Source organism: Sarcophilus harrisii, chromosome 3 (genome assembly GCF_902635505.1).
Source record: "Sarcophilus harrisii chromosome 3, mSarHar1.11, whole genome shotgun sequence".
Classification (NCBI taxonomy): Eukaryota; Metazoa; Chordata; class Mammalia; order Dasyuromorphia; family Dasyuridae; genus Sarcophilus; species Sarcophilus harrisii.
This window is the reverse complement of record NC_045428.1, coordinates 309,298,152-309,319,012: the sequence shown is the minus strand read 5'-3', so window position 1 is coordinate 309,319,012 and position 20,861 is coordinate 309,298,152. Positions and strand designations below refer to the sequence as shown.

Sequence of the window (20,861 nt, the reverse complement as noted above, 5' to 3'; positions counted from 1 at the left end):
AGCTGATCCTCTTACAAGAATGGAAAGAGATTAGGGACCACTTAACCACCATCATTCTAGACATGGGGACTATAAAGCTACTTTTATCAACGTACCTCTTGGGCCAATTAAGTGAATCTATCCCCTTAAAAATCAGTATGTAGCATAATCCTTGGTAATTCCTAATCTACCTCTGATTAGAAAATTGATCATACTTTTTTTTTTTTTCACAAATTTTCCACACTACTCCTCCCTTAACCCTTTCACCTAAGGACTCCATTTCAAATTCCACTGAAAAAAATTGAGGCTATTCATCCTGAGTAAACTACTCTCTTCTCATAACATTGACATCATAACCCATTATCTCCTGGCCAAGACCAAGCCCTTCTACTACATGCATTCTTGATTCCATTCCTTCCCAGTTTAAGCAAAATACTTCCACTATCATTCTCTTTCTATCTCTAAACTTCAATTTTTACCTATCTGTTAAGTCCTTTCCTGTTGTATACAAATATGCCCATTTCTTCTCCATATTTAAGAAACAATCTCTAGATTCCATTATCTTCACTAGTTATTTCCTAGTCATACTTCTCCCCTTTTAAGCTAAACTGCTTGAAAAAAGTCATCTACACTGAGTTGCCTCCTTTTGCCCTCCATTCTCTTTAGATTTCCTTTGTAACTTGGCATGTGAATCGATGATTCAACTGAAACATCCTCCAAAGTTAGAAATGTGTCCAGTGTACAAATTAAAAAAAAATAATAAAAAAATTTAAGTACAAAGAAAAAGGAATTAAATGACTTCTCAATCAATATCAATAGGACATATTTATTCTATTGGCTACGCCTAGCAGCAGAAGTTACTCCACTTGTTATGATGCAAGTACCTGTACCTGGAAAAGTTCATGAAAATGCTCGGCTAAAATGGCTTTCTCAAATGACAGAAACAGAAACAAGAAATCATGAGTACAATATCAAACTTAGTATTCTTCTCCCTTATCTTAGGGTCTGCCCTGTCTTAGGATAAGTTCCTAGCCTACCCTGTGCTTCCCTTTCTCAATTGACTACAAGAAATGTTCTTCTAGCATCTGCAAGTTCCTTTCCTTTCCCTCTCAAGCCCACTCTCTCATGTAATCCAACATTCATCAGAGGTCTAGGAGACTCTCCTGATGTTCCTTCCTCACTGAGAATGTCATTACTGAATTCACTTTGACTCAAGATAAGTTTCATATTATGAGGGATTTGGTTCCCAAGCCATATATTAAATTCTGTCTTATTTAATCCTATGTTCCTTAGTGCCCAAAATTACGTATTGTCAATAGAAGGTACTTAATAAATGTTTACTGTTACTCAAATTATGTAGCTCTCATAAAATGTTCACATGGAAGTCCTCTGAGGATATACTAAGAAAACATAAATCTCAAAATACGCAATGCCTTAAAGGTATATATCTCCATACTGTCCTTATACCACTAGGTTACATTTATGCAAACTCACTAAAGTTAAGAATTGTAACATTTTTCATTTTATTTCCACTGCCTAACATAATGCCTTACTAAATAAATGTTGAATTGAATTGATTTTGATATTTTGATCTAATTCTCCTGAACTCTATGGCTTTCATTCTGCCAGACCACAATACTTCTGATCTCTTAGTTCTGGACACTAGTTCAGTTACCTAGCTGAATTCCTATCAGAAACTGTAATCTCAAATCAGGTATTCAAGCCTGGAGCAGGACAAAAAAAAGTTTTAGACATATCTTTTCTTCTATTAGAGACATTCACCTTAAATGTTCAAATCTACACCATCAATAATCTCCATCACAGAGACTTAGTTGTTAAGTATTTCTGACAACTTAAATATAAAATTCAACTTTGAAATTAAATTTCATTTCCTGAATTAAAGTTCATCTTGTAAAAGTTGGCTGCCTTACTAAGCTGAAATTAACAGGCATTTATTAATACAAAAAAGGAACTTTTATAGCATTTTTTCCCTTTATAATCTGTAGCTTAGAACAGTGCATGGTATGCAGTAGACACTTAATACTGACTGACTGATTCTGTAAGAATCCAGGAAATGTTTAAAACAATACAGTCTAACTAATCTGGACTTGAGAAATGGAAAGTCAATCAAATAAAAATTTTGTAGTTTTAAAAATATTTCATAGTTATTTATTACAACTTTTAAGTAAATATAACTAGAATTAGGCCATTAAAATGTTACCTAGGAAAGGTCCTTATGGAACTTGGCTTTAAGGATAGGATAGAAATAATTTGTAATTTATATAATAAATGGTACTTAGAATTACTCAAAGACAGTTTCAGTATACAGAGAATTTAAAAACAGAAAAGTCCTCAAGCCATCTACTCCAACTCTCTAATTTTACAAATGAATAAAGTGAGGCTCAGAATGATCAAATATCTTGCCTAAAAAACAAAAGTGATTAAAAAGCAGCAAAGCCAGGATTTAAAATGAAGTGCCCAACTTCAAACTCCGTGTTCTTTCTTTCTACTGTTCAACTCCTTTGCAAAATATCTTTCGTTATTAGTTTATACTTTCTCTTTAGAAAGGTTTACGCATTTCTTTTTCTGACTAGACTGGCAGATCAAAAGATAGTACAAGGATTGTATTTTCTGATTTCTGCAAAGAATCTGATATTTCTCATCATATTCTTAGGGAGGTAAAACATAGACTTAATGGCAGTATAAGGAAAAACTGCAAATGGTTGAACCAATACAAACCTAATCACAAATATTCAATATCAGCCTAGACCAAGGTTTCAAGTAGGATCTCTAAAGATTCTTGCTCTTGCATCTTTACAATTCAACAATAACTCATAATTTAGATGAAAACATAAGACAATTGACCATAACCCTCACAAACAAGTACCCTGGCCTGAAAACAACAATCATTTTCTTAGAATATATTAGGGTAGTCTTTGTTAACATGAAATAATCACCTTATACATGTAAAAATCTAGAACACCATCATCCCCTCATCAGGTTAAGACTAATGTGTATATTTTTGAGACTCAAATTTGCATGAAACATAAATGAAGAGGGAATCAAGATACAAAAAAATGTATATACCAGCAGATCAAAATAGTCCAAAATCTAATAGGATCAACAAAGATAAACATAAAATTTGTATTTAGTTTTTTCTAAAAAGTGATTTTTCCACCAAAAACTGAAGAATAAAATAGGGTTTTCATCAGCATACTTAGCAATCTACATGTTGCATTTTACCTCTTCCCCAGGAATATAAAACTCCTTGAAGACAGAGGGGTATGTTGCTGTTTTAGTTATTGTAGTAACCCTAGACCAGAAGGTTATTATTAGGCTTTTTTGTATATCATCCATCTCTTTGATACTCCGATAAAACATACTGATTCCTTCTAATAATCTTTTTAAATGAATAAACAAATACATAAAATTTCAAAGGCAACCAATTAAATTGAAACGAAGTTATATTTTTAAAAAGGATTCTTTGATAACTAAGGTGGAGGGTTTGAGTTTTGTTTTGGGTTTTTGTTTGTTTGTTTTTTAGGCAGTAATATCAAAAGAAAACATATTATGGATCCTAGAAGGAAAAGAAATGTAAAAAACAGCAATATACTTTACCTGAAACCTGAGGTATAAGAAACTAAATTGTTATATCCATCATCCAAACACCTGAAACCTCCAGCTAATAAATCAAAATATTTTCTTAACTGTTTAAATTGTTGTTTAGATGTGCACAAAAGACAGGAGCCAAAAAATGCAATAGGCTAAGAAATCTCAACATTTTGGAAGTGTAGCTCAACATAATTTGTTATAACCCTAGAAACCAAAATAGTAGAGGTGTGAAAGCAGAAAGCAGCTGCAGTAGGCAACAGCAAATTTCTGTCGTGTTGCATAGACCTTTATCCTTAACCTACAGCTAGCTCCATAGGGTTTGCCATATCTCTGCCCAGGGACTAAATACACCTCCAAATCCTGTCTTCCAGTCACAGAAATAATCTGATGTTTTAGGACAATACTATTCTTCTCAAAGTCAATGATAACCCAACCTTTCTCATTCTTCAGTGATTTATAATTCCACTCCATTCTAGTGTTCCTGAACTTGTGGTGATCAATATTAAAATCCTGTTCTCCGTTCACCACGGACCATTATCTTACTCTTATACCCCATCAATAATCCTACTTCCAAAAAATTCAACTCTAAAATTATCCAACCCTTTCACTGTGCCCTCTGGAATGCCTGCTCCATAGATTACAAACTGGATTTCATCTCAAATCTTCTCATTTTCCACTCCTTCCATCTTCTTGCATTCAATGAGGCTCCCTCCTGAAAAAATATCTTTCTAGGCTACCCTCTCCAGGGATGGTTTCACTCAAACCCCTTTCTTTCACCAAGGAAAGGAAATAGGAAGTCTCCTTATAATCCATTGCTACTTATAGGCTCTCCCTCTATTATGATCACCTCTTCTCTTCTCATTTACTTAATCCATATTTATTAGTCAATTAAGATTCTGGTAGCTGACATTTACTACTGTCAAGAGGTTCCCCTTTTTTCCTCTATGAGTTTAGTGATTGGCTCATAGTCTTTGTCACCTCTCCAACTTCTCTCTTACCGGGGAACTTTAATACACTGTACCCTCTCAAACACCCAGCCTCCCACTTCTATCTTGATTTCCCATGTGATCTATTTCTCTATCTCACCTCAGCTACACATAGAGAAAGTCAAATTTTTTCTTGGTCTTGCTATTACCTACAACTGTTCCACATCCATGTTCATGAATTCTAAAATTCCTTTGTCTGACCACAATGTATTGTCATTCCATTTCTCCCTCGGCCTTAAAATTCCAAATCTTTTTCTTCATCCTCATTTTGACTTTCAATCACCTCTACTATATAGTCCTTTCTCAGGCCAATTGTCCTGCACTGGCTATGCTCTCTTCCCTTTCCCATCTTGATCCTCTGATAAACAAGTTCAGTTCCACATTGTCATCTTTTCAGGTGTCCTGCCTCTCTTTATGCTATCCAAGATCTGGTCATGTCAAGCAAAGACTTGAATTATTACTTCCATCATCTAGGATCTTCCTTCCTATTTATATGCTGCTCAACAAAGCTACAGAAAAATTTCAAAATCATGCTGACTAGGTCCATTACAAGTTATATAATCTCAAGTGGGTTTTCACAATGACAAAGCAATTTTTTTATATCTCCCTTATGAATTCATCATCCTATGCTCTATAGCTAATTTTCCCAACATTTGCATCTCTCTTTCTGACAGGACCTACACTCCCCTGATGCCATTTGTTTCCCCTACCTACAACATGAGGACAGGGCAGGGCCTATAAACCTGATTAGTCAAGACTGGGACTGGCTTCCCTGTTGCCATCTCTGCTTCCCTCCTTCCTCCAGACAACTTAGGATAGGCTTAAGACAAAGCTGCCTCAGAAATTAGGCATGGACCCACACTTAACACCATATACCAAGATAAGATCAAAATGGGTCCATGATTTAGGCATAAAGAACGAGATTATAAATAAATTAGAGGAACATAGGATAGTTTATCTCTCAGACTTGTGGAAGAGGAAGAAATTTATGACCAAAGATGAACTAGAGACCATTATTGATCACAAAATAGAAAATTTTGATTACATCAAATTAAAAAGCCTTTGTACAAACAAAACTAATGGAAACAAGATTAGAAGTAAAGCAACAAACTGGGAAAACATCTTCACAGTTAAAGGTTCTGATAAAGGCCTCATTTCCAAAATATATAGAGAACTGACTCTAATTTATAAGAAATCAAGCCATTCTCTAATTGATAAATGGTCAAAGGATATGAACTGACAATTTTAAGATGATGAAATTGAAACTATTTCCACTCATATGAAAGTGTGTTCCAAATCACTATTAATCAAAGAAATGCAAATTAAGATAACTCTGAGATACCACTACACACCTGTCAGATTGGCTAAGATGACAGGAAAAAATAACAATGAATGTTGAAGGGGATACGGGAAAACTGAGATACTGATGCATTGTTGATGGAGCTGTGAACGAATCCAACCATTCTGGAGAGCAATCTGGAATTATGCCCAAAAAGTTATCAAACTGTGCATACCTTTTGACCCAGCAGTGATACTACTGGGCTTATACCCCAAAGAGATACTAAAGAAGGGAAAGGGTCTTGTATGTGCCAAAATGTTTGTGGCAGCCCTGTTTGTAGTGGCTAGAAACTGGAAACTGAATGGATGTCCATCAATTGGAGAATGGTTGGTAAATAGTGGTATATGAATGTTATGGAATATTATTGTTCTGTAAGAAATGACCAGCAGCATGTATACTTATTGTGTATCTAATTTATATTTTAATATATTTAACATCTACTGGTCATCCAAGAATGGGATGGGGGAAAGAGGGGAAAAATTGGAACAAGAGGTTTGGCAATTGTCAATGCTGTAAAGTTACCCATACACGTAACCTATAAATAAAAGGCTATTAAATATAAAAAAAAAAAGAAACGACCAGCAGGATGAATACAGAGAGGCTTGGAGAGACTTACATGAACTGACGCTAAGTGAAATGAGCAGAACCAGGAGATCATTATATACTTCAACAACGATACTGTATGAGGATGTATTCTGATGGAAGTGGATTTCTTCAACAAGGAGAAGATCTAACTCAGTTTCAATTGATCAAGGATGGACAGAAGAGAAGAACACCCAAAAGAAAGAACACTGGGAAATGAATATAAACTGTCTGCATTTTTGTTTTTTTGTTTTTTCCTGGGGTTATTTCTACCTTCTGAATCCAATTCTTCCTGTGCAACAAGAGAACTGTTCGGTTCTGCACACATATATTGTATCTAGGATAAATTACGACCTATTTTACAAGTAGGGGGTTGCTTGCCATATGGGGGAGGGGGTAAAGGGAGGGAGGGGAAAAATCGGAACAGAAGTGAGTGCAAGGGATAATGTTGTAAAAAATTACTCTAGTATGGGTTCTGTCCAATAAAAAGTTATTAAAAAAAAAAAAGACAACCTCTGCGGCTTAATTAAGCACAGCTTACCTAACACATCTTTCTGGTCATCTGAGGATATAAAGTTTCAGGGACATAGAGTACAGCCCACTTCCATCTTGATAAATTTCTGAAGCCCATGAGAATAATCCAGCTTACCAGATACTTCCATCTGAAGACATAGTAGGGCTATATCCAGAAAAGCTAAGTGTCACTATCCTCATTACATATTCTTACTATATTAGGGCAAAATAAACCTCCAAAGTGTTAAATTGCAAGTGCCTCATTTCATCCCAACATCAAATCTGAAGAGGATGCTAGCATCAGAGATATGCTTCTAAGACCTTCAAACCTCTCATAGTTCCATGATGCTACCCCAATGAGCAGATGAACCATGCTCCATTATTTCACTGAAAAAAATTAGCCATTTGCTAATACTCCCTCTTTTCTCTCTACCTTTGCATGACTCAGATTCCTTCCACCACTACTTCCTCCTTCTCTCCTCTGTTACCAGATGAGGTAACCCTTATCCTTGCTTCTACATGTATATGTGATCGCATTCCATTCCATTCTCTCTTAACAGACTATCCCCTCTATCATTCCTATTCTTCCTCACTTGTACTGAATCCTACTGTCTATAAACATACCCATATCTTCCCCATTATCAAAAAAAAAAAAATTTGATTCTTCTATCCCAGATAGATGACTTCCATAAGAGCTCATCAGACTCTCTGTCAGTCAGATTCTATCCAACAGGTAAAAGCCAGAACTTCTGACTTAGTATTAAAAGTTCAGTCCATTATACTATAGTTACAATGGTGATTTTCCTAGGAAAAGAAAGAATATCTTTGCAAGTCACAAACTCCTACCCTAAGTGGATTTACAATCTACAGTAAACCCATATACACATACATATACATTTAAGTAATACAGAATACATACAAAATAAACTCAAATTAAAGGGGGTAGAAGTGCAGAGGAAATTGATTTTAAGTAACATTTTTTTTTCCTTTACCACCAAAGCTATTCAATTACAAACCTAACTCAATAAAACTATATTCTTATTTAATGTAGGTCTCAAATAATATTAATCCTATTGTGAATTATCATTTTCACATATTACTAGAATCAAAACAAGTCTGATCACATGATCATTCAGAAGCTAAAATAAAGATACAACTGTTTTAGAATTAAATAATAAATAACAAAATCATAAAAATGGAGCAGTGAAAACGTCATTAATTTTTGTGTACTTCTCTTTATTTTGGTAAATGTGACAGAAATAAATTTTTGTTTGTCCCGTATATATTTATTAAAGGAAAATAAAACTATATTTTTACATTACACAAATGCTTTCCACAGATGGGATTTCATTCATTCTGAGGAGTCTTCTTGGGGGGAAAAACCTCACCTCTATACTGGGAGGGAGATACAAAAGAACTGCATAGCAGGGTCAGAGAACCGAAACACACTGTCAACCAACACCTACACACCCCCTCCCTAATGCATCAAGGTGGTGCAATAGAGACTAAAAGTCAAGAAGACCTGCATTTGAATTTGACCTCAGATACTTATTAGTTGTGTGACCAAGGGCAAGTCTCTTAACGTTAATTTGCTTCCATTTTCTCCACTGTAAAATGGGGAAAATAACAACACCTACCAGACAGGCAAAGATCAAATGAGATAATTATCTCTAAAGTATTTAGCATTGATACATAGTATGTGTTATACAAATGATTATTCCCTTCTTCCTACTTCATGCCACGGCATGTAGCAAAATTTTCCTTCTCCTTAACAGCTATCAAATTGCTATGATTCTCAAATGACAAATGAAATTTTTTCTACAAGATGTTGAACCACAACCCTAAATATATTGCTATGAAATGACACTGTTCTTTCTCTATTGGACTGTTATCCCCATTTCAAATGCCAAGAAATACTCGCCTCAAGTACTATTTATTTTGTATTCAATACATGTGTTATGAATGACAAAATTTGGGGTAAGAAACATTCCTTTTCTATTTAAAAGGCAAATTTTTATGAGAGAAGAAAAATTATCTTCAACTTTGTTAAATAGTATTTTTAAAGCAGTGATGCAGAAACGTTTGATTTAGAACTTACTATGTCAGTAACTGTCAGGATATGATCTCCGTATTAAATAGAATGGCTTAGAAATAACTATCAAAAGACAAAGAATCATCTCTAAGTAATTTTCAGGGTACATAATTAAACAGTCTATGCAGTAACGATTTAAATCAAATCTCTTAAAAAAATACTAATGCAATAGACAATATTAACAAGTCTCACTATATTGGATTAATATTGGAGATTGTATTTAATAGTTACCATTTGGTCACAAGATTGTAGCTCAGGAAATGGAGTATATTAGATACCATCTAGTTCAATTTTCCTCCTTTTACAGAAGAGAAAAAAGTGGTTCAGGGAGCTCAAGCAATTAGCTAAAAAACCAAAATATTTCTCTTGGACTAAAACACCACCCAACTTAACTACTTCAAGGACAAAATGGCTTATTCACATTCAATTTTCCTCTAGCAGGAGATATGTGAAGTGAAATGCAATATAATGACACTTCAGCTGGTTGGTGGAAAGTTTGGATTCAAATAATCTCAGACTTAGGGTAAAATTTTCAGAGAAAGACCAAGTCAGAATTCTAGAAGAATTACTACTCTCATACAACAGCAAAGAGATACATCAGCCCAAAGTAATAAAACCAACAAAGCAAAGTTTCACTCCTCTCTAAACAGAACAAAACAAGTTGGCAGTCATTGCCTAATGTGCTAAGCAAATGCCATTTGGAGAAGCTAGTATATCTTCCTTATATTCCTTAAATGTAAACAAGAATGCTTCAAAAGTATTTTGAGGGCTACAGATGAAAGTCATAAACTTATAGATTATATATATAGGAGAGACACACACAGAGAAAAAGAGACAGAGACAGAAAGAAACAACACCCCCCCCCCCACACACACACACACACGTGGGGGGGGGGGGGGAAGGGTGGGGAGGAGAAGACTTGAGCCCTTAACAATTAAGACATCATTGGTAAAGGCAACCATCAGAAATTAGAAATAGAAAGAAAACAGCCTTTCACATTTACAAGTAAGGAAGCAAGTTCATGAATAAACAAGCAACAATGAAGATCACACAAGATAAAATGGATGATTTTGACTATATAAAATATAAAAAGTTTTTACACATATTTAATAAAAATGAGAAGGGGAAACACTTTTGCAATACATTTTTCTGATAAAAGTTTGGCTATATCAGAATAAGAAAAATATAAACTGTAAAAGGCACACACAATGAACGGGACTTGGCAACAGAGTGAAGATGGGGACGAAGATAACACCTAGGATGCCCATGTGGGTGACTCAGAGGACAATGGTGCCCTATTCCAGAGGTTCTCAAAGTATGATCAGTAAACTCCTGGGAAGGGAAGGAGGGAGTCATCAAGATATCAAGATCCTTTCAGGACAGACCATAAGAACAAGACTATTTTCATAATTGTACTGAAAAAAACTAATTTCTAATACAGTATCAACAGATATAGGCCATATAAAAAAAGCTTAATGGGGTAGAGGATTCTCAATAATTTTTAAGACTATTAAGGGGTTCTGAGACAAAAAAAATTGAGACTATTGTATTGAGACTATTGGCATTGATGAAGGAAGTTAATAAAGAGGAAATTTTGGGAGAAAAGATAATGAATTAGGTTTTGGACCTGAGGTTCATAATACTACAACCCAATCCCACCCCACCTCCAAAAAAAAAAAAAAAAGCTTGGGGCAGCTAGGTGGCCAGTGGATAGAGCATCCAACCCTGAAGTCAGGAGGACCTGAGTTCAAATCTAGTCTCAGAAACTTAATACTTCCTAACTGTGTGGCCCTGGGCAAGTCACTTAACCCCAAATGCCTTGGGGGGGAAAAAACCAACAAAAGAGTAAACCAAACCAGCTTTTATTGAGGGGAGATACTTACAAAACTAAAGATAGTAAGGGAAAATGGAAATGGTTCGCTGGTAAATGGACATCCCCTCATCCCCAAACAGTAAAGTCTGGTGAGATTTTAAAGGGTTTTTATATAGGTTGAACAGAACCAGGCTTTGAAAGTAGGAAGAGGGGCTTGGATCTGTTAAAGTTTAGGACTGGTGCTGACTCATTCCAGGCAAACTGGAAATTGGCAACTAGCTGATATTCAATTCTGTCTGATATTCAATTTCTCTGTCTCTCTTTCTCTGTCTTTGTCTCTGTCTCTCCCTCTCTGTCTTACACACACACACACACACACACACACACACACACACACACACACACACACAGCTGGTGAGAAGAGAGGGCTCTGGGTTGTGGCTATTACTTTAGGTCTTAACTCTGATTCACTCAGGATGGTTTTTTGTTTGTTTTCCTAGGGCTTTTTAAGTAGGTCAAGAAGACAACTGTATTCTTTACAAATGTCTAGAAGACATCCAGTTTAAGATGTCCAAAGGGGAGGGAAGAGAACAAATAAGCATTATTAAATGCCTATGTTTCAGGCAAGGTGCTAAGCACTTTACAAATATTTCATTAGATACTCTAAAGCTGTGAGTAGGTATCATTCTTCCCATTTTATAGTTTAAGTGACTTACCCATAGTCACACAAGTAGAAGGTATCTAAGCTAAACTGAAACTCAGGTCTTTCTGATTTCAGGAACCACTAAGCTTTGTGTATAGTGGTTAGAAATGTGAAGAGGTCAGGAGAGAAGTTAGGGTTAAATAAATCGATCTGAAAATAATCTGTAGGCAGGTAGCAGCTGAATCCATGAGAACCAGTGAAATCACCAAGTATAAAGGAAAGAAGGAAAGAAGACAGTCTGGTTACCTTGGGAGATATCCGAGGTTAATAGATATGATCAAGAAGAGAAGGCAAAGAAGACTGACAAGGACAAGTTGGAGAAGGATCAGGAGAAAAGGGTCACCAAAATATAAAGAAGCTATATCCTAAAGGGGATGACATAACAGAATCAAATGCTACAGTGAAAACAAGGAGGATGAGGCCATTAAATTTGTGAATTTTGAAGAAAGCCATTTCAGTTGAAGGAAGTCAGAGGCAGATTGCAGAGGATTTAAAGAGAGAAGAAATATAGGATAACAGTAAACAAGGAAGAATAGATCTAGTGATCTTGTTTTTGTTTTGTTTTTAAGAATAGGTTAAGACATCAATGTGTTTTATAGACAGAGAAGCAGCTAGTTATCAGGGAGAGATTGGGGATATTGAATGGGAATGATAGAAGGAGCAATCTGCGGAATAAGATGCCTTGGCCACATCTTCATGTAAAAAAGGCTTCAGGAAGGAAAATATCTTAGTGATATGAGATGAGAAGGGGGAACTCTTGGTATAAAGAGACTCAATTATTCAGTGATGAATGAGTCTGGGTCCTTTACTGAATGGGAGGAAAGGAGAAAGAGGGGGATGAGGAAGAAGCATCTATAGGAGTTTTAACAAGAAATTTTTTTTTAAAAGTTTGGAATATATGCTGTTAGCTATAGAAAAGAATTACATTGCCAAGTGAAGGCCTGATTGAGATTATGTAACAAAGTTGTAATGGTCCTTATCAGCATAGTTGTGTGATATCATACAAGGAAAAAATACCAGAATCAAGATACAGTAATTGTCTAAAGCACTGTCTTAGATCCCACGTGATTTTCATATACTATTTTTACAAGTCATACTAGAAAGAACATCAAAACCTAAGTCATAGCTCTATAATTATATTAGACCAGAGATGAAGCAATAGCAAAAATTACTAGATAACTTATTCTCATTCCAATTACCTATCAGGATACTATTCTCCGTGAATTTTCTTTTTTCAATGAAAAGAAAACCAATCAAAGTCAACAAAAGCAGAAAAAATAGATAGAGAATGAGAACCACAGAGGCTTTGGGGGTTACCTAGGTAGTTTTTAGTATCAACAGAGAAACAGGTAGTGATATCAACAGGCTAAGAGTCTGAATTTTTTCAATGACTAACAAAGCCCCATCTGGCATGAACCCATATGGTTCTTCCTGCCTATCTAACCATTCCTCAGTTTCCTTTGTTGTTCCTTTATTCAGGTTACGACTATTAACTGGGTATTCCAGAAAGCTCAGCCCTGTGCCTTCTTCTCTACTGTGTCTATACTAGTTTAGTTGGTGGTCTCATCAGTCTCATAGATTCAATTATCATCTCTGCAGATGATTCTTAAATTGCTACTTAGGTGTTATCCTTTACCCATCACTCTCACCACCCATATCCAATCTGTTGTCAACTTTACCTTTGTAGTCATCTCCTGCATACTCCCCCTTCTTTCCTTTGATATACCCAACAACCTGGTAGGACCCTCAATCGTTTCATACCTAGATTATTGCAATACCCTCCTAGTTGGTCTCCCTGTCCCAGTATCCCCTTACTCCAATCTATCCTACCCTCAGCTACCAAGTAATTTTCCTAAAGCTCAGATCTGACTATGTCACCCTCTCCTTCTGACTCAATAAACTTCCGCGGCTCCCTATAAACTCTCAGATTAAATAGAAAATCCCGGCATTCAAAGAACTTCATAAACATTCAATGTCTCACCACTACCACCATCACAGGATTTCTACACCTTCAGTGCTTTCAGACTAATCAAGCTGAATATGATTAATCCTAAATTCCTTCCTAACTTTCCAACATAATACTTGCTGAAATAAAACAAAAATATCCAGGAGTTCCACAGAAGAGTTATTAGATATACAGAACGTCTCTTTTTTTTTTTTTTTTTTTTCAGGGAACTCCTTTTTTATTCTTTTTACTCTTTTATTCCTCTAGAATAAACCCATTTTTTATTCTTTTATTCCTCTAGAATAAAGATTACATTCCATAAAATTTTGGCTGAAGAGATCTGACACAAAGAAAAAATTTACATTCTACTTAAAATACACAGGTTTTGCTAATGCAAAAATACAAACAACTTTAAATGACAATGTTTTTCAAAGCTTATCAAATAAACACCTGCAACACAAATACTTCCGGAATAAGTTTAAGTAAAAGGATGTGGTTAAAAATTACACCCAAAACAGAAGAACTGCCACTGCTAAGAGTTTAAGCCTTTTCAGATTAGAAAAACCCTACTCCTCCAAAATTAAAATACAGCAACATTACTAAAAAATTTTATAGATATTCCTTTTGAGGGTGAAGGTTACATCTCAGAATTTAAGAAGCATATAGTCATTTGTTCCTGGGAGGGGTTTGGAGTTTAAATTATAATATACACATATGTGCTTAGTAAACACTACTGGAAAGAGGGAGGAAAAATTTAAGAAGGAAAAACTAATTTGAAGATGGGGGGAAAGAAAATGATAAGCTTGATCTCAGATACAGGGATGACTTTTATCTCTATTGAAATTTCCCATTTCAATTAAGGGAACTGCCATTCTTCCAGCCTCCCAGATTTATAATCTTTATGCTATGCTTTGCATTCTGCCCCATCCCAGATATTCAACTGACAGCAAACTCTTGTCAGTTCTACCCTCTATAAACATATCTTGCATCAGATCTCTTCTCTCCACTCACAGAGCCACTTCACTACCTTAAATTCAGGCCCTCAACAACTCTGGCACAGACCATTACTTAATGGTAGAATTCTTAATGGATCTCCCTGCCTCTAGTTTCTCCTAACTGGAGCAAATCCTTCATATAGCCTCCAAAATAATTTTTCTAAAGCTCAGATACAACTATTTCATTCCCCAGTTCAGTATCAAGCAAAACATTCTAGTATTAGGGGATGAAAATACAAAGAGCAAAACAATCTATACCCTATCTGTGTGTGTGTGTGTGTGTGTGTGTGTGTGTGTGTCTTTCTCTCTCTCTCCTCTCTCATAACTGGGTCTCGCCTTATCTTGCTCATGCTAGAAGTACAAGGATGACTCATCAGCTGATCCAACTGAGACCAACTCTGACCCACTTCATTTCCAACATGAGTTGGTTCACCATGCCTTACACAATCTATAGATTTCTCAATAAGTTCAGGTGGGGAAAAGAGGGGAGTTGGGCCAACTGTCATCTGCCATATTAAAGTAAAACTTAGTTCAGATATCAAATCAGCTTAGTCTACTGCAATTTAGAACTTTAGAGTTCAAAAGATCAGGCAGCCTCAATCTCCCTGGTAACTGAGATTACAAGTACCCCCAATCAAACTTGGGAGTAACAATCCTTCCTCTTTCAAGGAATTTATATATTATGAAGAGTGAGCAGTGATTCCCTAGTGCTTCAAGAACAAAATAGAGAAAAGGTAGCTACCTTTTCCACAGCATGACTTTTCCCATCACAGTTTCAATATATTCCGAGTAGGCATAAGAAATGGGAATTTGGGGGGACAATTTGAGAAGGCCAGCAGATAACACAAAAAGTTTAGAAATTCAGAAATGCATAAAATATACGGATAGTATTATATGATATTAATATAAGTTTATCTTTTAATACCATAATAACTCAGATTTTTTTCTCTGGTAAAAAGGGAGGACCAAAAAGTTTTACATGGATATTCTACATCACAAGAGTGCTGCATCCTTAACTCCCCACTTCATCCCCACAATCTGAAATGGATAAATGTATAAATTCTTCTAATTGATTTTTAAAGTCCTCCACAATCTGACCCTAACCCATCTTTCCATCCTCATTATGCATTACATATCAACATTAACTGGCTACTATCTATACAATCAACATTAATTGTCTACTATATTCCAAGCATTGTGCTAAATGCTGGGGATACAAAAAAGACAAAAGACAGTACCTGCTATGAAGGAGCTTACAATCTAAAGGGGAAGGAAGACAACGTGAAACAAATATATACAAAGTAAGCTATATACAAAATAAATAGGAAATGATTAACAGAAGGAAGGCCCTAGAATTAAAAGGGGCTAGGCTAAGCTTCCAGTAAAAGATAGCAGTTTAGCTGGGACTTAAAGGAAGCCAGGTAATCAGTAAGCAGAACTGAAATGGAAGAATATACCAGGAATGAGGGAAAGCCAGAGAAAATGCCCCGAGCTGAAAGATGGAATGTCTTGTTCACGGATAACAGCCAGGAATCAGTATCATTGGACTGAAGAGTAGGGTAAGATGTAATTAGACTGAAAAGGTAGGAGGAGGTTAGATTATGCAAGACTTTGAATATCAAACACAGCATTTTGCATTGGGGTGGATAGAGGGAGGAGAAAGAGAAGAAAGTAGTAGTCAGCTCAAGAAATCAGGGGACCAATCAGAGCCAACCATCTCACCCAAAAAAAATTCCACCAAAGGAAAAATGTCAAGGAGAAGAATTTAAGAATCATTGAACTACCTGAAAATCAAGACAAGAAATAAACAAAAAAATAAAGTACAGAAAAAATCCACCAATTACCTCTTAAAAGGAATCCCAAAAGGAAAAGCCCTGCGCTCAAAAACTCTAACATCAAATTAAAAAAAAAAAAAATACTGCAGCCATTTAAGCAGTTCCAGTTCTAAGAATCCACATTCAGAAACAAAAAAGAACTGGTAGTTTCTATAACAAAAGAAAGATCTTGGAATACTATTTTCCAAAAGTTAAAATCGACTTTTCCCTGCAAAGCTGAGTAGTTTTACAAAAGAAAAATGTACTTTCAATGAAATAGAGGACTTTTAAGTACTTCTGACAAAAAAAAAAAAAAAGATAAGTAAAAATTCTGAAATGCAAACACAAGAGTCCAGAGAAATCTAAAAAGGTAAATTTATTTTAACAATTAGAGGACATTATATGTATATAGACTACTAACATTCTAGTGGAGCAAAAGAAACAAATTTCCCTTTATTATCTTCAAAGGATATTGAGAGAGTTAAATAATTAAAAAAAAAAAAAAAAAAAAAGAACTTCATAGTGGTCTTGTTCTATTCTGAGAATTTGAGGAGAAATACTAGGGATGATCCAAAGAAGAATATACTAGTATAGAGAGGAAAAAAGACTTTGCTACTTCTCATAATCAGGTAAAGCGAGAATAATAATATATAAAAAAACTAAGCAGATAATGGGTGTCAAATGAATTTCACTCTTATCTAAAATAGACAAAGAAGAGTTGTACACACACACACACACACACACACACACACACAGCATTTGTTAAAGAAATATATCAAATTCAGAGGTAGATCCAGTCCTTTCCAAAAAGAAAAAATCATAACCATTAGACTACTCTGTATCCACTCCTGTCAATCAGCCATTGCTTATCTAATTTTTTAGATGAAAGATTGGGGCCTTTCCAAGTTGGGAAGAAAAGAGTGAACAGGTGCAATTCCTTAAAATCAGAAAAAGGAAGAGTCCCACTCTTCCCCAAATATTTGTAAACAAGTGACAAAATACAGAAACATTAATCAATATAAAGGCAGTTTTCAGAAAAGACATGAGTTGCTTGAGATGTGCAACTGTGAGAAAACTCTTTTCATCTTTGCAAATCTTTGGGTCTGACTGGTTTCTGGTCAATATAACATAGGTCCTAAACACAGGTGATCCGACTTCCTAGACACAATGCTAGGTTCAAATACAATATTTTCTCCCAATTCCCACTGGGAGAACTGAATAACTGTCTCACAGGAGAAAAATTGGACTAAACCCAATAATTGAATAGAAAGAGAACTGAACTAACTCCAGAATTGAGTCACCAGACAGAATCAATGTGATTCAACCAATTTCCACAATTAACCACTTGCTGTCCTAATCTCAATTGCCTCAGTATCTGTAACAGGATTTTAACTCTGACTTCCTAACTCCTAATCTAATTCTCTATAAAATGAGCCTTTCAAGGAATGGTAGCAATGGATGCTGGTCAGCCCATGACACAGTTAAATTTTCATTCATTTCTATTCAGCCTATCATTTAACAGTACCCTTGCTCTTATTTTTCAAGGACATGAACTAAGTTGTGCCCTCCACTATTTAATATTCTTTTTTTAGTGTTACACATTAAATATAAATTGTTGGTGAGAATCTGTAAAGTTTTAAGATCTTTAAGTGTCATAATGGCATGCCTTAAATATATAAATGTCACAAATTTAAAATAACAGCAAGAATTTGACACAGAGAATTTGAAATTATTTTCCATCTAATCATTCTCAATCCCAAAATATTCCTTATTGCTAAAACTTTTGCCAAAGGCAATGCTACTATGGCTCAAAAGTGGCAATAAATGATTAGGATACATAGTTGTAAAAAGCTACATAAGGTCCAGGCGAGGACAAAAGATGATTCCCCAAAACTGAAAAATAGAATTAGAACAAAATTTTTCTCTACTTTTGGCAATGTTTTGCAAAAGAACTACCAGAATGATTGACACTATTTTCATGCTATTTGATTTCTCATTTTTACATAGGAGTAAATAATGTTTTTTAAAAACCCTTTTATCCAAAGGATATATTAACATTTGTTGTTGTTTCTTTCTTCTTTTTTGTCCTTTTTTCCCTCTATTCACTTTTGATCTTTTGTACTTTTAAATGTATTCCCCATTTGCTCATATTCCATAGTACAGGTGCTAAGAACACTCCAGAACCACTTTTAGTACTTTGAAATTAAAAGGACCTACTACATAGAGGCTTCCCATGCAGAGAATTCAAAAGCTGCTTATTTCATGGCTAGGGGAATGTCAAGTCCCTCATCCCTGTTACCTTCATCTATGCATTAAAGTCAAAACTATCATTCATAAAATTTTAATTTCTTTTGCAGTTCAACCAGACACATTTGACAGTGATTTCTAATAAGTTATTTGGACTGTTATACACCCAAATGTTGAGTATAAAAACATGGAACTTCATCTTATTTTCTCTCTCACAATTGTTAATGTAACCTTCTCCTCACTCCTATTTTGCCTTCCCTGATGTGAGGGTCCAAATCAGATTCTTCACCTGTTCTTCATCCTTAGACAATTTTCCACTAGTTGTGACAGTAGTCGTACCTAAATCCTGAGATAAAATGGAAAAAAATTGCAGGTTCAAGTCCAAACTATTAAAAGGAAATTTTCTATACCAACGAAATCATAGGTCTGGGCCAAAAAGGAAAAAAACGTTTACCCCAACTGTCATTTTTTTGTACTAGTGGCCCTAATTATCTAATGGCAAAACATCCCCCCAATATACAGTATTAATCTGGTGGTTTACCTCCTAATGATTCCAAATTTTTCCTTCAGTAATCTTTGTTAATTAAGTCATCTATTTTCAGGTATAGCTGCAAAATAAATAAGAAAAACTATTAAAGTAAATTTCAAAACATATATTTTGTACTTTATAAACATGAAATTTGCATATATAATAAACTATGAAAAATATTCATTATGACTGGGAAAGCATCCTATTTATAGCAAAAAGAGCACTGGACTAATAGTAATTATTAACATTTTCCTAGTGCTAAGATTGTTTTCAAAATGTTTTCTACACATTATTTCATTTGAGCTTCAAAATGACTGTGAAGGAGATGGAAATGGCTAATATTATCTTTACTTTATAGACAAGAAAAGTTCAGAGAGACTATGTGACTTAGTCAAAATCACATTAAGGGGAGAGGCTGATTTAGAATAGGACCAAGCAATAGAAAGAATACAGAATGGAGAACTAGGGAGACTGAATGTAAATCAATACATGCTATATATTCACTTATTTTTTTTTCTTGGGGTTTTTTTTTTTTTCCTCCCTTGGCTTTTCCCTTTTTGCTCTGATTTTTTTCTCCCAACATGACTCATAAGGAAATCTGTTTTTTAAAAAACTGAATGTACGTATATAACCAGAAAACAACAACAATTTTTTAAAAAGACAGAATGGAATTCATAGAACCTGAGTTCTAACTTACTACCTGGGTGACATTGATCTGTTAATTTCTCTGGGTCTCAGTTTTCTCATTTTTAAATGAAAGGTCTAGACTAGATGCCTTCCAAGATCTCTTCCAGTTCTAAAGCTCTATCTGTCTCTTAAGGACAGGGCCCATCCCATTCCCCCATAATTCACTAACTGAATAATTGCTGAGATCCTCTCTTCTGACAGTCTGTGGAAGATCCTCGTTCTATTCCCTCCTCCTAAATAGATGGTTCATCTTGGTCAAGTTTCAATTCTTTGGATGGCTATGATACAAATATAACACTTATATAAAAGTTATTAGTTTCCTAAGGTCTATAAAGCACTTTCTTCACAACAACAAATCTGTTAAGTAAATATTAAAAGTATAAGCACGTCCATTTTACAGAAAAAGGAAGACCAGGGAAGTTAACAGGTAGGTGGTACAGTACACAGAACACTGCTCCTGGAGTCAAGAAGATCTGAGCCCAAATTCAGCCTCAGAATATTATGATTTCTCCTTAAACAAGTCACTTAATTTTTTTGCCTCAGTTTTCTCATAGGAATCGAGAGATAATAACACGTACCTCCAAGAGTTGTTATGTTTACAAATTAGATAATTTGTAAAAAGCACTTAGACCACTGTCTGGATCATAGCAGATATTATATAAATGTTATCTATTATTATTTTTTAAGTTACTTGCTCAAAGTCACATAATAAGTATACAGAGGTGGGATTTAAACCCTGGTTGCCTGATACAGCATTGAGCCTGGAGTCAAGAAGACTTAAGCTCAAATCTGGCCTCAGATACTTAATAGATGGGTGACCTAAGCAAGTCACTTAACTTCCTGTTTGCCTCAGTTTCCTCAACTCTAAAATTGGAATAATAATACCTACCCCAAAGAGCTATAGTGAAGATCAAATAATATTTGTAAAGTGCCCGGCACACAGCAGGTGCTATATAATTGCTTATTCTCTCCCTTTCCTCACTGTACTATTTGTATCTAAAAAAGGGAGGGTGACTAGATAATCT

At 35.1% G+C, this 20,861-nt stretch overlaps 1 protein-coding gene across 8 annotated transcripts in view; it reads right to left on the bottom strand.

The window, feature by feature from the left end:
• The window catches only part of NCK1 (NCK adaptor protein 1), a 70,366-nt gene that overhangs the window by 43,044 nt on the left and 6,461 nt on the right, over positions 1 to 20,861 (bottom strand). For 2 of the 8 annotated variants that reach the window (XM_031959792.1, XM_031959786.1), the window contains exons 2-4: positions 20,006 to 20,114; positions 19,162 to 19,228; positions 18,837 to 18,966 (exon numbers count right to left, since the gene is read on the bottom strand). The exons of 1 other annotated variant lie outside the window; for it this stretch is intronic. The gene's annotated coding sequence lies outside the window, so the exon portion shown is untranslated. The remainder of the gene's footprint in view (positions 1 to 18,836; positions 18,967 to 19,161; positions 19,229 to 20,005; positions 20,115 to 20,861) is intronic. 5 more of the 8 variants (XM_031959793.1, XM_031959789.1, XM_031959788.1 and 2 more) reach the window with 4 other exon arrangements.